The 17391-nt window shown below is 45.8% G+C and overlaps 1 long non-coding RNA gene across 1 annotated transcript in view; it reads right to left on the bottom strand.

Moving 5' to 3' along the window:
- Window positions 1-13199: 13199 nt before the first annotated feature.
- The window catches only part of LOC121101752, a 12038-nt gene continuing 7846 nt past the window's right edge, over window positions 13200-17391 (bottom strand). The window contains exon 4 of the long non-coding RNA XR_005833789.1: window positions 13200-15450. This is a non-coding gene — a long non-coding RNA (uncharacterized LOC121101752). The remainder of the gene's footprint in view (window positions 15451-17391) is intronic.

The raw sequence follows: 17391 nt of genomic DNA, 5'->3' as shown, positions 1-17391 counted from the left end.
TCTTTTTTTTTCTTTTTTTTAAAGATTTTATTTATTCATTTGACAGAGAGAGAGACAGGCAGCGAGAGAGGGAACACAAGGAGGGGGAGTGCGAGAGGAAGAAGCAGGCTCCTAGCAGAGGAGCCTGATGTGGGGCTCGATCCCATAACGCCGGGATCACGCCCTGAGCCGAAGGCAGACGCTTAGCGACTGAGCCACCCAGGCGCCCCAGGAAAGACATTCTTAGGCAGCGGTCTGCCACTGAGGAAATGGTACTGTCTTCACAGCCTTCTGGGCTCCACCAGTTCCAGGTTTCTGCATGCTGCTTACCACGGGACTAGTTCCAAAGTGCCTCCTCACACGGGCCACAAACACAACCACACTGTGCAGGGAGCTTCTGGAGCATCGGTATTCAAAGGAGCAGGCCCAAGTGCAGGAAGAATGAGCCACATGGCTATGGATGGTGGGTGGTATACATCCAGACCCTGTATGTTGATGTCAGTAACCTTGGCATTTTTTTTTTCCTCTTAGGTCAAAGAAAATGGCATCAGACTATGATTTTGAATTGCTTTCCCTCCTTTTCTTCATGATCTGATATTTTAAAATATGGAGAAAAAGGTGTTTATATCCAATAAGTACTGTGATGAGCTTAGCAGCAACTTTCAAATGCTAACTTTTCTCAGTGGTTACATTTGGGTTTTTTTACGGTTTTACTTATTTTTAAGTAATCTCTATATCCAACATAGGGCTCAAACTCACAACCCAGAGCTCAAGAGTCACATGCTCTACCAACTGAGCCAGCTAGGCGTCCTTCAGTTGTTATTTTAACAAAATTCTGTCAGTCAACATACTACTAGTAATCAGCCTTACATATTGTTTAAAATAGTCCTTGAAGGGAACAAAAAAATCAAAATATGCAATCTCTTTTTTAAAGATTTAATATATTTGGGTTTGTGACAATATTTTGTGCCTTATTTTAAAAGGTTGCATGGATATATGGATATATAAATATATGTGGTTGATAATTAAATTTGTTTTCAGACTTCCCCCAAATGCCTTGAAATAATAGGTGACAATATGAAATGTTACCAAATCAGAGTTCAGTCATGTCCCTTGGAAAGTTACTTAACTTTTCGGGCTTCATCTGCCTTATTTATATGAATGGTGATACCTATTTTATAAGCTTGTGTAAGATTACATTATATGAAAAGCGACGAGCATAGTGTTTCATTCACAATAATGCTTAATAAGTGTTCTCATTCTTTTTCCTTCTGAGAATAATACTGTCTAAATCAAATAGTGCAGCATGTTTGGTACAACAAAGCATTTGACCACATGTTTATTTTTTCATTCCCTGAACAGACTTATGAGGAAAGCAGCTATGCTCTCATTTTTATTTTATAACTAGTAAATGTAAACATGACTAGCGTTATTTTTATATAACTTGAAACTAAAGCTTTCAAAACCAGAACAAGACAAAAATCACTCACCCTAGCCTCCTCTTCCTGTCTGGTTTAAACCTAATTGATGGTCATGATGACATCTGGGCCTTTCCCAGTATCTTCTCAGCTTTCTGCCTCTGCTTCTCTCCTCTTCCATCCAGACATATATCCTCCCCATTGTCCCTTAGATACTCCCCATGTTTTACTGCCTTCTTGATGTTCCTACTCTCCCTCATCTGAGCCTATCAAAATCGGACTCATTTTTCAAAGCCTGTACCTTGTATAGTTGTCAGAGTGTTGTCCACTCTCAGGGGAGTCCCCGCAAAAGAGGACCCACATGGTCAAACCTATTTGCATCATGCTAAGACATCAGCTTCCTTTTTCACTGTGCTGACATTCATCCTGATGGTGCAAGTGCGGGTCAACCTGCTGGCACCTTACTGAACATGATTCAAAGTAGTGGCCCAGGCACCTGGCAGTAGAAAAAGCCAGTTTTACTTAAAAATGTCCTTGAAAAAGACAGTACAAATTACTAACTTGATTAATCTGGGCCTTTAAGAACATATCTTTTTCATATGCTGTGAGACTAAATGGGGAGTACACAAAAAGCACTTGTGCAATTGACTTGTGAGCTGAACAAACCACTTTTTTCATGGAATTCATTTTTGCGTGAAAGAACAAACTGTGCGTATTCAGACTTGAATATTTGGCATCCATTTTCTCGAAAATTAACCAAGTGAGTCACATCCAGGAAAATAACTGACAGTGTTTTTGCCAATGATAAAATTCAAGTCTTCAAGCAAAAATAAGAATTCTGGAAAATGTATCAGCCACTGTGAGTATGACCTCTTCCCCAATACTTAAAGGCTTTCCTGATGAGACTGGTGGTGATATGAACAAGTGATTTTTTCCCCATCCTATTATATAATGAAATGTGAAAATATTTGGAAGATCTGTATAGTTCAGCAAATCAGCATTGCTAAATGACCGATGAATGATATTACAAAACTATGCATTTAAAATGCAAGATAGACCAATGGATTTTAATGAAACAGAATACTAAATGTTCATTGATATGATTTCAGTTTCCACAGTACAACTAACTTTTAAGAAACTAGCACTTTTCAAGTTGTGATGTAGTATTGAAGAAGAGCCACAGATATCTGAAAGGACTCTTCCCTTTTCCAACTACATGTCTGCATGAGGCTGAATTTTCTTCTAAGGCTTCAACCAAAACAAGATCCCAAGAGCAAATGCATCAGTAGATAGATGAGAATCCAGATGTCTTCTATTAAGTCAGAGATTAAAGAGATTGGCAGACACATAAAATGCCACTCTTCTCACTATCTTTGTTTTGGAAAATAATCATTTTCATTAAAATGTGATAACATGTAGTGGGTTTATTATTTTTAATAGTCTAATAATATTCTCTGTTAATTTCTAATATAAATATCAATAGATAGAACTGCAAAAACCAAGCTGTTTGGGGTTCACATAATTTTTTTTTTTAAGATTTTATTTATTTATTTGACAGAGATAGAGACAGCCAGCGAGAGAAGGAACACAGGCAGGGGGAGTGGGAGAGGAAGAAGCAGGCTCACAGCAGAGGAGCCTGATGTGGGGCTCGATCCCAGAACGCCGGGATCACGCCCTGAGCCGAAGGCAGACACTTAACCGCTGTGCCACACAGGCGCCCCTGGGGTTCACATAATTTTTAAGAGTGAAAAAGGGTCTTGAGACCAAAAAACTTGAGAACCATTATACAAATCCTTTGTACCCTCTTTACGCACATGCCACCCTGGCCTAAAGATGTGATTTCTCCCCCTTTGATCTGCTTTCAGACTTTCTACTTCTCATATAATACCTTGTATTACAATTATTTGTGTGCTTAGTGTATTCATCTTAAAGATTAGATTTAGAGCTCTAAAGTCTTGAATGATGTCTCAGTGGTATAGGGGGAACTGTCTGGGACAGCTGTGCCACTAACTTCCTGGGGTAATGTGGGTAAGCCACTGTGTCTTTGGGCCCATGTATTAAATGAGAGTTGGATTTAATCATGTTTTCCTTCTAACTAGAAAACGGTATTGAATATCGTTCCTCTTAAAAGAACTTGTGGATTCAGTGTTATACCATCCATACACTGAGAGGTAAGGTACTTGTCGTGGGGAAGCACCCAGATTTTGGGGTCAGAGAGACGTGAGTTTCCAAAAGACAATATCTGCACCCTCTTAGAGCTTTCAGTCAGTAGGGGAAAGAAGTGAACCACTTACTATTGAGACCATGAGTGCTCTCAGAAGTAAACGGGGTCCTTACAGGGAGCAGGCATCTAAATCAGGTTGGGAGAGAAGAAGGTTCTTTCTCCCTGTAGAAGATGATTCTTAAGTTGTCTTAATGTTTTAGAAGAATGACAAGTAAATTGATTTGGCTTGCTTTTCTGTAGTGAATCTGGAGGAATGGAGTGGTAAAACCTGAGGCTGCCCAGGCAAGTAGGACTGAATTAGGAAGCCTGGCCCATATCTCCCTTAGAATAGAAATTGAGCTAACAGGAAGAAGCAGTTGAAAGAGAAGGCTGACACTTTCTCTGAGTGACATGAATGTGTGTGGTGTTCACCATTACTCTCTTTCCTCCCTCCAGGAGAACCACATATCCTCACCTGTTGAACTCAGGGGATTAAGAATGACATCCACACTCTGAGAATGAAAGGATGCCAAGGAGGCATTCCCAAGAAAGCCATGTTCAGTTAAGGCAGAGGGAGGGCATGTGGAGTTTCACCATAGAGCAGGTGTTCCAGAAGGCATGGTGAACAAAGTTGGCCAAGAGAGAAGACGGGGGAGCTGGGGATGGCAGTAGATGGGTAAGAAGAATGGAGCAGTATTGAGATGAGAGCCTGGAAGAACTTACATTTCAGCCAAAAAACAATAGGAATCGGGGGATTGGATCTAACTGAAACTCTGGTTCCGACTAGAAACAAGGCAGTTTCCATGTATGACATAGTCTCAGGGCTATGATTGGTGACCCAGGCTGTTGGACTGTTTGCTGTATCAGGGTCTGCCGTCTACACCCGTTTATCTCAGTTTTGAATAGTATTGATTCTAATAAAATCCAGATTGTTAGGAAACTTCAAAGCTTATCTCTGGCTAGGGAAGTACAAGGTACCCAAGGAAAAAAATGGGTTGAAACATAGTCATTGTCCTCAGAAGGCCATTATATGCACTCTAAATACTAACGAGTAAAGCCTAAGGACCAACCATTTCTATCAAGAATTTGTTCATTAGGACACCTGGGTGGCTCAGTCGGTTGGGCATCTGCCTTTGCCTCAGGTCATGATCCCGGGGTCCTGGGATTAAGCCCCACATGGAGCTCCCTGCTCAGCGGGGAGCCTGCTTCTTCCTCTCCCTCTGCCTGCCGCTTCCGCTGCTTGTGCACGTGCTCTTGCTCTCTCTCTCACTTGCTCTGTCAAATAAATAAAATCTTAAAAAAAAAAAAAATTTGTTCATTAGAACAAGTTGTTATCAGGGAGCTGAGAGGATTCAGACAGATAAAGAAGGCTTCAGTTTGCTAGAGATCAATACCAGAAGAAAGGCAAGAAGAATGAACCCATGAGATAGTTTCATCATTATTCTTACTTATGGTTGAGGAAACTGAGGCACAAAGAACTTGCCCAAAGTCACATGGTTTGTAAATAGCAGATCAGGATGCAAACCTAGATCAACCCAACTGCATCTGTGTGTAGTAGAGGAAAAGGAGAAGTTGCTTTCCACAGGAACTAGAGCAGAACCTCATTGAGTAATCCAGGGCTTTTCACCCTGGTATTCCCCAGTAGAGCCCTAATGGACTAAGAGATGAATACCCCAGGCTATGAGAATGTAGGATCCCACTTTTACCAGAATAATACTTTGAGATATTTTCCATAATTTTGTTTAGAGGAAGCAAGATACAGTGAGTGCCTGGATGTAGGTAGGTTTCTGGTCGTCACCCAATGCTGATGGGCAGGTGGTAGCTTCCAGGAACAATATGAGGAAGAGGCCAGGTTAGGCACAACAGGAAAGCATTCCATAGTCCACTAGTCAAGTCTGCCATGGGCTCAGGGATGAGGAATGAGAGACAACGATGGATATGACGACCCTGGGTTCTTGTCTTAGCTCAGTGGTTCTCAACTCTGGCTTCAAAGTGAGTCACCTGGGAGCTTTAAAAAGTGCTAGTACCCAGGCCCAAGGCCCAGAAATTCTTATTAGTCCATCTGCAGTGTGGCCTGAGCATCAGTATTTTTTTTTTTTTGAACTCTTAAGTTATTCCAGTGTGCAGTCAGGATTGATATCTACTAATAGCAATGGGCTCTTGGGCACATCACATTCCTCTTTGGGCTTACTGTCCTCATCTGTTTAAAAAAAAATAGTTATTTGGGGCGCCTGGGTGGCACAGCAGTTAAGCGCCTGCCTTCGGCTCAGGGCGTGATCCCGGCGTTCTGGGATCGAGCCCCACATCAGGCTCCTCCGCTATGAGCCTGCTTCTTCCTCTCCCACTCCCCCTGCTTGTGTTCCCTCTCTCGCTGGCTGTCTCTATCTCTGTCAAATAAATAAATAAAATCTTTTTTAAAAAAAAGTTATTTGTTAAAAGCTCTAACTGCCAGTATAAAAATATGAGCTTACAGTAGGTAATTTTTTTTTTAAGATTTTATTTATTTATTTGACAGAGATAGAGACAGCCAGCGAGAGAGGGAACACAAGCAGGGGGAGTGGGAGAGGAAGAAGCAGGCTCATAGCGGAGGAGCCTGATGTGGGGCTCGATCCCAGAACGCCGGGATCACGCCCTGAGCCGAAGGCAGGCGCTTAACTGCTGTGCCACCCAGGTGCCCCTACAGTAGGTAATTTTTAACGTCCCTTCTAGGATTAAACACTTTCATGAGTCTTCTTCATGATGTAATCATTCTAAAATAATTATTTCATTTAGGGCTCAGAATATATTATTGTTAGTGTTTCTCTTAGTCCCTGGAAACAGCTTGGTGTCAATGCTGGGGTCAAGGTTTGAGTCCCATAATAACCTATTCGCCTTACATGGGAAAGAATTGCAACCTCCAAATGTAAATGATGCAAATCCTTCCCACGAGGAGAAGCATCTCAGAGCACGTGGCTCTCCAGAAAGTCTGTCACCAGCACCATCTTCCCCTGCAAAAAGCACCACTTACTAATAATATCAAGTAGAAATCAGGACTCTAGAAAGTAGATTGAAAACAATTTTAAGGCAATAGAGAAATCGTACATAACTTAGGAGCCATTGTAAGTTCTTATATTAAAGATTGTTTTAAGATTTATTTATTTAAGGCGGGGGGCAGCAGAGGGAGAGAATCTTAAAGCAGAAGCCCCTCTGAGCGGGGAGCCTGACGTGGGGCTTGATCTCACAACCCATGAAATCATCACCTGATCCGAAACCGAGTCAGACACTTAACCGACTGAGCCACCCAGGTGCCCCAAAGATTGTTTTTAATTGACATCCACAAGATGTGTAAGGAAAATTATAAAAGATTTGCTCTCAAACAACATAATTTTTTTTTTACATTTTTTATTGAAGGATGGGGGATTAAACAAGATTTTTCTCCGGTAGATTGAGGCATATCATATTACAATCATCTCCCACCTCAACATCTGGTGCCTGGAAGGACCCAGAAAACACCTTCGAAGTCCCTTCTCTCTGGCCTTGGTTTCCTTCCACCGCTTACTATTCGCTCAAGACTACTGGGGCTTCTTCGCACTCAGCTTTTATGGAAGAACACTGGATATTTAATTACCAGCACAAATTTATTCTGAAATATCCCAGGTCTAGTAATAAACCCAGGGACTGAGAAGGAAAAGATTTGCATGACCCCACCTACAGAGGCATAGATGTGTACGCTGACTAGAAGCTCAGCACCGGGTCCTCAGTGAAGGAGCCCCATGCCCCTGATTGCCTTTGCCCCTGATAATCAGCAGGGTTGGGCCCTAAATAAGTTGCTACGGTAGGTGAGGTGAGGAGCACAGACCTGGAGTCAGACTGCCTGGATGTGAATCCGGACTCTCCAACTTCAGGGCACGTGATGTTCTCCAAGTCACTTACCCTCCCTGAGCCTCTTCTCCCCCACCAGTGGAACAGAGATTGCAAGAACGCCAGCCTCACAGAACTGGTGGGAGGAAACGAATGAAATAATCCATGGAAAGCATTTAACGTGACACCTGGCTCATAGTAAGTGCTTAGTAAGTGCGAATTCTCTGCAAAGTTCTGTCAGTATAAAAGTGCCTACCTTAAAGACGACTTCCTGCCACAATCCTAGATGGGTTTTCTCCTCCGACATTCTTCCTATTTTGCCTTAAAGGTGTTCCACTACCAGCAAGCATCATGTCACATGCAGACCCAAAACGACCCATTTAAAAGGAGCTTCAAATCGCAGGTGTATTTCACTTAAAGGGCCCACCTGCGCTGTGCTCCTTGTGTGGCCAGCAGGCCCAGAGTTGCTGGTCGTCACACAGGAGCAGAGTGGGTCAAACGTGGGTTATTTCTTAAGGAACTATAATAATCAGTCTTTTACATTAAGTGTCTGACTCTGGTGAATACCAAACGACAAAATGCAGACACCTACAGGCAGAATCGGTACGTTTAGGCCCTTCGCAACCTAGTGAAATTCAACCCAGGACACCCCGCGTTCGCTCATCTTTGGTTATATCATGTCCAAAATGGAAACTTCATCTATGTGTCCGTACTTGAGCTAGAGACATGCACTTCTCCCAGGCAGAGAGTATGGAAAGCACTTTGCCTAAACTTCCGCTTCTAGAGTTTAAAAATTCTTACTGTGATTTCGGGTCAGCTGTTGAGTCATCCAATCACATTCTGAGCCCAACTCCGCGGTCCCTGAGGCCTGAGGGACCCAGCGAAGGAAGGAGGTCCTGAAGAACTCTTTACAGAGCGACAGCTAGTTACAGTGGAGAAGAAAGACACGAATTTTGCTCCCAGGACTTAAGGATTTAAAAAGACCCATCGTTCTGAGCCCTAACAGACTTGATGAAACTAAGTAAGTTGGGAATCTGGCCCATAGGGGGCAGACCTGCACTGAGCACGGATAAAATTTCTTTGTTGGGCTGTGATCTGGGAAGAGCACCCGTAACACTGTTGTAAAACATCATCCGTCCCATTTTCCGTCAGTGCGCCTGCTGTGGTTAACGAAATCCTGCAGTGGTGGAGTTCCGTGTTTCTTCTCCGGCCAAAAATAGAAATCATCCGTCGTCGAAACCATCTGTCTGATTTTAGGAGAAAAGGAGAGTCACCAAACACGAGATCCCTTTTACCAAAGACGCGGAACCACCCCCTCCACGCGGAAGCACTTGTCTTCTGGGGCTTATGGCCCCGCGCCTGGAAGACAATCCGAACAGTTTCAGTAACTCCCTTCCAAAAACTAACTCCTTAAGGACTTCAGGGACTCTAAGTGGACCTAAAATTCAAGAGGAGCCATAAAAGGACTCCTCACCTCCAACAAAAGATGGGAAATCAGGGAGCCGAGCTTGGCAGAGACAATTGGGGAAGCCACCGGGGTGAGAGTTTGTGCTGACAGGCGTTCTGAGACCAGGAAACCATATCTCCATGACCTTAGAGCATGATTATTCAGCACAAATATTCCCAGAATACAGTGATTGGGTTTTATTTTTAATTTTGTTTATTTAAATGTACAAAAAAAACAAAAGAAAAAAATCATTTCATAACTCTTTTTTTGTGCATTGAAATACTACAATATATAAAAATGCAGAAATCCTTCGACTATCCCAAGAGGGAAACACTGTTCATTTGGTGCCCATCCTTCTGGATGGGTGGATGAGACATTTACTAAAATTTTTTTCTTTCCTTAGCAAAGAAAATGATGGAGTCCCATTAGCTGCCTGGGCAACCTCAAGCCCACCATGTGCAGAGGAGGGAGCTCAGTGGGGCCCACCATCTCCCCACAGGGCCTCCTGGCAAAGAGAGCCGCCTCTGCCTCCACGTGCCACGCCTCACAGTCAGAAAATGAATGCTCAAAACAAGGTCACAAAAATTCTGATATCATTTAAACCATTACATTAAGCAAATTACTTATGAACACAAAAGTACAAGCCACATAAAGTTACAGAAATTAATTGCATATATATTATATGTAATATGTAATATATTGTATGTTATATGTGTATATTTTTTACAGTGTATTATAAGCACTGTAGATGCTATAAATTGTATGTATATATATTTATTTATATAGGTATTTATATATGTGTGTATATATATACATATATATGTATTTTTTTTTATTTTTAAACAGGGCAGTATAAGCAGTAGGTTCTGTGGGGCTTGAACAGCATCTCTAACCCCCTGCTGTTCTCCTACCTGTGAGCTGCTGCTGCTGTGCTCAAACTATCATAAGAGCTGGAGGCCAGGAGCTGCCAGTTTTAAGGGACAGGATGCCTTTCAGTCCTGCCCCCGTATCTCTGTGCCTGTATTTATTGCTATAATATCAAGACCTAAACCTGAGTCCTTGGTAAATGTTCCCCCTGGGCTTCCTGTCTTCCCATCCCTTAACAGACCTTGTGCCCAAGGGTCCACGTCCATCATCCAGCCCCACACACAAGACTGGGTGCACCACTGTCACCCCACATCAGGTCTGTGTTCTTGCAGACCTTTGCTGCCCCCTGGCCACTGACAGAACCTTTGCTGCCCCCTGGCCACTGCCCCTTTGCTGCCCCCTGGCCTTTGCTGCCCCCTGGCCACTGACAGAACCACAGCAACCACGATGACTACACTTCGAAGGTGAGGGCCTTCCCTGCTCTCTCAGAGGTGAGGGACAGCAACCTCCCTAGGGTCACGGTCACCAGCCCAGGTTTTCAGCTCTGCAGGTGTCCACTGCCCATGAAGGAGTCTGCTGCATCAGGAGGGCATTAGAGGGTCCGCCAGGGAGACTCGGAAGTGCAGGGTGAGAGTGGCAGGAAGCCCGTCACAGCAGTTAGCTAAATCATCACGTGCTGGCTCATCCACTTACCCTCAAGGAGCACCAGCGACAGGCAGGAAGGAACTGTGAAAGTCCTTCCCAGATACTCTATGTCCCAAGGTCTCTGCAGTGGTTAAGCTTGCATGTCCTGCAGGTACATGTATTGTTCCCTGATTATTATAAGCTGCATCTTTTCTGGACAGGGGCAGGGCCTTAGGACAGGCTGCAAGGAGAGAAGACAGCATCTCAGAATGAGAGCATCAGAACTGGAAAGAACATCAGACTAGATCATTCATCCAGCCCCTTCCTTTTACACACAAGTCACACTCAGAAAGTTGAAGCGACACACCTACAGACACACAGATAATGGCGTCAGGATCTTTTTTAGATGAGAGGAGTCTGGAAATTATCAAGTCCAGCCAGAGACAGGTAGGCGCTTGGGAAAGAGTATCTTCAAGGCCCTACCCCTCCCTTTGGCCTAATTCTCTTAACTTTTACTTTGTCACATGTGTGACCGGCCCAGGCCAGATCTCTCCGGGTGGTCCCCTCTTTCCACCTCCCCTCCCTCAACAAGACAAACTGCTCCTGTCCATACTATCATGGCCTCCCCCCCCCCGAAACCAGCTCCCCAAGTTGAAAAACAAACTGATAAATAAATGCCTCCCACCCCAGCTGTTAAAAGCTGATAATGGCTCTGAGTGGTTCTGCACTCATGGATATTCTTTTTTTTAACTTAATTTTTGAAAAGTCTCAATTTATATGGCTCAAAATTCAAACCGTATAAAAATCCTCATTCCCCACCTGCCTTTCATTGAACCAATTCCCATCCCAACTCCACAGGTAATCATTTTTATTAGTTTCTTGTGTATCTTTTCAGAGTTTCTTTATACTTATATAAGCAGATAGAGATATATATATTCACAGAAAATTCTTAAGAGTTCTCAGAACTATAAGCCAAAGAAATCTTGACAGTAGAACTTTAGGCACTCTAAATATCTCATTGGACGACAGGTCTTTTCCAGAGCCCCTTTTAGCAATGACCTGTAAGGGGCTGCTTTCTCGTAGTCTGAGTTCCCCGCTCTAATGAAAATTAGTTCCAACAGGATTCTGTAACAAGATCATCACCCAGAAAGAACCACAGCCCACTGCCTCATCTTCAAGTCTGAAAGGAAGAAGGGGTGGGGTTGGAAAAGCTCTGGGACCCCTTTTTTCATATCTAGATTCGTTAGTTATACATTCCTATGGGCCAGGCACTGAACCAGGCCCTGAGGACGCAGACATAGTCCCTGCACTCATGGCAAAAGGAAGACAACATAGACCAAGGTTATCATTTATATTATTCCAACTGCAAATGACAGCAAATCCACCCAAACAGGTCTGTGTTTAAAAAGAGGATTGTAGAAGAAAGGGGGTGGGGTAAACAGAAGGGGGAATGAACCACGAGAGACTATGGACTCTGGGAAACAAACTGAGGGCTTCAGAGGGGAGGGAGGTGGGGAATTGGGATAGGCTGGTGATGGGTATTAAGGAGGGCACGTATTGCATGGTGCACTGGGTGTTACACTCAAGTAATGAATCATGGAACTTTACATCAAAAACTAGGGATGTACTGTATGGTGACTAACATAATATAAAAAAAATCATTAAAAAAATAAATAAAAAATAAAAAGAGAATTGAAGGCGCTTGGGTGGCTCAGTCGGTTAAGCGTCTGCCTTTGGCTCAGGTCATGATCCCAGGTTCCTGGGATAGAGTCTGGAATCGGGCTTCCTGCTCAGTGGGGAGCCTGCTTCTCCCCCTGCCTAATGCTTTGCCTGCTTGTGGGTGCTCTCTCTCTCTCTGTCAAGTAATAAATAAAATCTTCAAATAAATAAGAGAATTGACTGGCTCCTATAACTGCAGCCTGCAAGGATAGAGTTGGCTTTAGGTACAGCTTGATCCAAAGCTTAAATGCTGTCATGAGGAGCCATCCCTTGCCTTTGCTCCCTCTTGGTTAGTTTAATTCTCAGGCAAGTCATGGTGGCCCAGGCAACTTGCAGCTCATATCATTACCAACTTAGGCCATTAGAAGTGAGTGAATCAACGATCCCAGAAACTCAAACTAATATTCAGGGATTGAGTGCCCTTAGCCCTGATTGGCTTATTTAGATCACCTGCCCATTCCTGAGCCCAATCATTGAAGCCAAGGGGGATGGACTCTACTGATTAGTGTAGACTAGGTCACATGCTCCCCCATGGTAGGGGTCAACTTTACCCACAGCACATAGGTTGAGAGAGAAGGAGGGGTTGTACCCCAAAATAAAACATAGGTGCAGTGGCTAATACATACAAAATAGGCTGCTAGGCCACAAAAATAGGGACTATCCGCCCCATCCATGTAATTACAAGTGAGGAGAATATTTCAAAGGGGAACTACAAGGGGCCATGGGTCACCTGCCCCAGGGTAAGGCAGCGGGGATGTGTTCCCCAAGGAAGGAGCAGGCCTCAGCCAAGTGAAGGTTGTGGGTTCATAATCTTAGGAGGGAAAACCCGCAGGAAGGCCCAGAGACAGGAGAGAACAAGACCTTTGGAGGAACTTAAAGATCTGCAGTATGACTGCGACTCAGAGAGCGGGCCTGAGGAATGGCAGAGACCAAGGGAGTGTTGAGTGTCACCTGTCACAGTAGCTGGGGACCCAGTGGTAGGTGAGGATGAGGCTTAAATCTGACCAGGCCCCTTCCCTGCTTAAAACACAGTCCCTGGTTCAACATGGCCTTCAGTGCCCTGTCCACTCTCCAGCCTCTGGTCTCTCCCACCCTTGGCTTCTCCCTGCACTGCTGGCACCACACCCCCCAACTCAGATGAGCATTCAGAAGGGAATGGGTCCACGTGCAGACACCAGCCAAAGACCAGTCCTCGGCACCTGCTGTCTAGTGGAGCACCTGGCCTCCCTGTACTCGCCATGGCTGCCTCTCCACTGGACACCCAGTGAGCTGAGGCCAGAACAGGGGCTTTCACAGGGTCTGGGGTCAAGAACAAACCCTGGGGGCAGCAGGGGTGAGCAGAGACCTTTCAGAGCAAGGAGAGGGCACCACAGGCTCAAAAAGGATGGTTCCTGAGCTCTATCCATGGCCTCTGAAAGCTGCTGAGAGCTGATCCAGACTCCAGCTTTGAACTTCTTGAGAAATTTTTCATAACTTCTTTCGAGAGAGAGCCATGGGAAATGCAACTTCTTCAGGGTCACGTGTACCGGAAGGTGGAGAAAACAAGACACGTGAGGGTCAGGATTACATTTAATGCCCAAAACCACTTACCTTAGGTTCTGGGCGGAATTTTCTCCCTGCTTCCTCTCTGGCTTTTGACCTTTCTGACATATATCTAAGCTGCCCAGTTTATACATGTATTTTTAATTATAAGTTGCCTCCATTACTTTCTGGAAGTAGATTAATAAATAAATGAAATAAGAATATTGGGAAAGTGGTTTTTTTCTTTTTTCTTTTTTTTTTTTTTTATTCCACAGAGCCTCCATAGGTGTAAAGTAATTTGCTAGATTAAATCCAGGCCCTCCCATGTTTTAAAGCAGTTCCTTATCTTCTGTCTAGGCCGTCAAAGCGGAATCAGAGCCACCACTGGTGGACGGCCAGCTTCCCCTGTTCGGTGCGTTGCTCACCCCTGCACAGCACACCGTTTCTTCCTGCTGGCCAGACAAGTCCAGCGGCAGCTGCAAGCACACATCTGTGTTTAGCTAACAGACCCGCCAGGCTCACGCCAATCATCTCTTTTATGCAAGGAGACCCAAAGCGTGCATGAAGCCTCACGGGGGCCCCAATGTCCCAAACGCGGTTTATGTGCAGTAATTGCCATCTGCATTTTCTCATTCGTCAGCTAGAAAATTGCGTTCCTCCGGATCTGCTCTTAGAATCTGACCTTACAGATCAACCCTCCAACCCCTGGTGGCAGAATCTTTGGCTACAGCTCCAGACTGGCCCAGGTGCACAGCGACTCTTTCAGTTTTGTACAGTTTATTAAATCTTAATTTTCTATTTCTTGACATTAGGACCATGCGAAGACAGCACAGCGCTTCTCCTTGGCTGACACTACGGCTGTCAGAAAACAAGGGAAGTCCTCTCAGCTGAGGGGAAGGTTTGTGTGGGGCCCAGCCCCTGGTGATGCTGGGAGCCACTCAACTGGGACACCCACCGTATTCCCCAGCACCCGTCAGCCCATTTTCCTCTTTTCTCCAGAGTATCTCGAAGCACATTATGGAGAAGGCCGCCAGCTCTTTCAAGAAGGACTTGATCTGTTCAAATGCCTAAGCATGTTTCTAAAAGGCTGAGGGACTACACCAAGCCTTCTCCTCTCCCCCCAGGACACTGGAGCTGAGCAGAGAGGGGGCAGACACGATTGGCTCTGGGCCTTTCACCGGGCCTCCTTCCCAGAGAGGTGCTCCTCACTGCCAATCGGCCGGCGATTCCAGGCACCTGCTAAGCCTTTTCCTAACCGAGAAACCGGCAAAGAGCCTAACAGCAATCATGGCCCACAGGGAGAAGCGTCAGGATTTGGAATAGCCCCCTTTCATGTTATACCTCACACCACTTAAGGTCTCCTTATAAACAAGCCCCGGGTGATTCACCTCCCACACCCAGGCAGACTCTGACGTGTTTTGCTAGACAAAAGCCCATCCACTCCTGAGACAAAGATGCCCTCCTTCCCCCTCTCCCATGAAAGCAGTTGCTCCTGCCATTGATCATGGCTATACAGCAGAAATTTTCTCCTCCACTTCAGTAAGACTGGTCCAGCAACGGTGAGCGGCCTGCACTGAGGTGGGGAGGGCTGGAGGCAGCCAGGCCGGTTATGAGAACAGGGCAGGGAGCCCTTAGGGAGACGTGTTGGAGAAGCGCCTGCAGCCACGCACCGCCGTGTGTGGTGACAGGACAGGACGGTGCAGACGTCAGCTCAGCTCCGGACTTGTTGGCAATTCGGACTCGCTGCCCCCACCCCAGGCCTGCTGGGTCAGAATCCATCCTGCAGATCACTGGGCGATGCGAACATTTGAGAAGCGCTGATTTCCAGGCAACTGCAAGATTGATTAAATCTAGAGGTGAGTCTCTAGTTCATTTCTTTCCCTCTCCCCCAAGACCCATGAGAATAATAAACATGAGGTATGAAGGTCTTGATGCAAAGTAAACACACCTTCTCTCACTTCATTCCGGTAGCAATCGCGGGAGGCTGGTGCTGCTCTCTCCATTTTACAGATGAAGGGGCTTGGCTTAAGGAAGTGAGACTACTTGTTCAAGGCTACAGACCAAGAACTGGGATTTCACCCCGGGCTGAAACCTGCCTCTTGAGGCAGGAATTCTTTGCTTTGGGGGCTGCATCTAGAACAAAGCCCCAAGCCAGAAACATCCCCTCTGTAAATCCAGGTTGGAACTCACTTTAGGAAGCTGGGCTGAGGCTCCCTGGGGCCTATCTGCAGGGGTGGGGGAATGGGAGGGGCCTGGCGGGGCAGGGCTTTGAGCTGCTCCCAGGAAATAACTGGGCACAAAGTCCCAGCACCCAGGCCCTGTCCAGGCCTGTCCTTCAGCCACAAGTGCCTTCGGAACAAAACAGAGCCCTTTGGGCCTCGGCCTGACTCAGCAGCTTCAGAGGCAGGCTGGGGACACATTACCCCAGATCTCATCGCTGTTCCTGCGAGCTCACTTCACCCCTGAACGCTGCCTTGCCTGAAGCGGCACAGGGTCACAGACCCCCCACGGAGAGACTTCTTTCCAGAAATGCAGCTTAGAGCCCCTGTCTCTGAATCCGGCGCCAGCGGCCTTCCTCCGCCTCATCCGCCCAACTGCCCCAGGCAAAATCAAAGGCTCTGGGCTCCCGCACTCTGCAGCCCAGACAGCCTGCAAACTTGAATTGGGCCCATGTTATGTGCCCAGTAACCAGGCCCGATGCTTTTGCCTACTTATCTCCCTTTATCCTTAGCCTATTGATGCGGGCACTGCTCCTCCCATTTCACAGCTGTGAACATGAGGCTGGTGGGTCGTGGAGCTAGGATTTATAAACCTGGGTCCTAACTCCAGATTCAGTATTTAACCACCTAAGAGCTGCAGCTTTCGTAGACATAGTTGTTGAATTTAGCATATTATTTGATAATTATTTAATTGCAAGTGTGTGTGCCTTTTCCACTAGACTGTACACCTCCAGGGGTCCCCATCTTACTCATTCTTGTAACCAGTGCTTCGAGTGCCCCGAGCCTCATTTATGCTGAATACACTATGCTGAACTTAATTATTCTGCAAACTTTTACCAAGCAAAATACTATGTGCCAGACCTGGTGCGAAAAACAAGAGCTACAAAGATGAAAATGAGGTAACAAAGAGACAAACAAACAAAAAAACACCCTACGTTAAACAGACAGACACCGCAGTGGAACTGGGGACTTGTAAGGATGGAAGGATTAGCAAAGTTTGGTGGAGACACGAGGAAGGAGGCCAGGAGTCGGCCTGGAGAAAGGGGTTGTGGTGACCGCCGCGGCCCATGCAGAACCTGAGTGAGTTTGGACACAAGAAGGAAATTCACTACAATGGCTAGGACCTTGCAGGGAGGAGAGAGCAGAAGCTGAAGCACGAGGGTCTGAAAGAGGCCTGTTTCGCCAGAGTTTTAGGGGAATAATAAATAGCACTCTGGAGGGAGTGGGCTTTCGAAGGGTCCTCCCCCATAAATTGAATTCCTCCCGCCCAAAACCGTAGACCTCCCCCTTCCCAAAGCAAAGCCCACCCCAGTCACAACCACTGGAAACAGGCCCACATGCATCTTTCTGCAGGACAGGAAGGGAAAGATACCTGGCTGAAAGTGCTGTTCTTTTCTCCCAAGTCAACAAATAGCCCACCCCCAGCCCCAGGAGAGCAGAGGGAGGGGCTTTTTCTTCTATATTCTTCCCTCTGGGGAGTCTAAAATTCCTTCCAGTCCATAGAAACAGAAGACCTTGGGAATAACTGCCCCCCCCCCCCCCCCCCCCCCCCCC

The sequence above is a fragment of the Ursus maritimus genome, unplaced genomic scaffold (genome assembly GCF_017311325.1).
Source record: "Ursus maritimus isolate PB19 unplaced genomic scaffold, ASM1731132v1 scaffold_9, whole genome shotgun sequence".
Lineage (NCBI taxonomy): Eukaryota > Metazoa > Chordata > Mammalia > Carnivora > Ursidae > Ursus > Ursus maritimus.
Note: the sequence above shows the minus strand (reverse complement) of the source record. Positions and strands in the feature narration are given on the sequence as shown.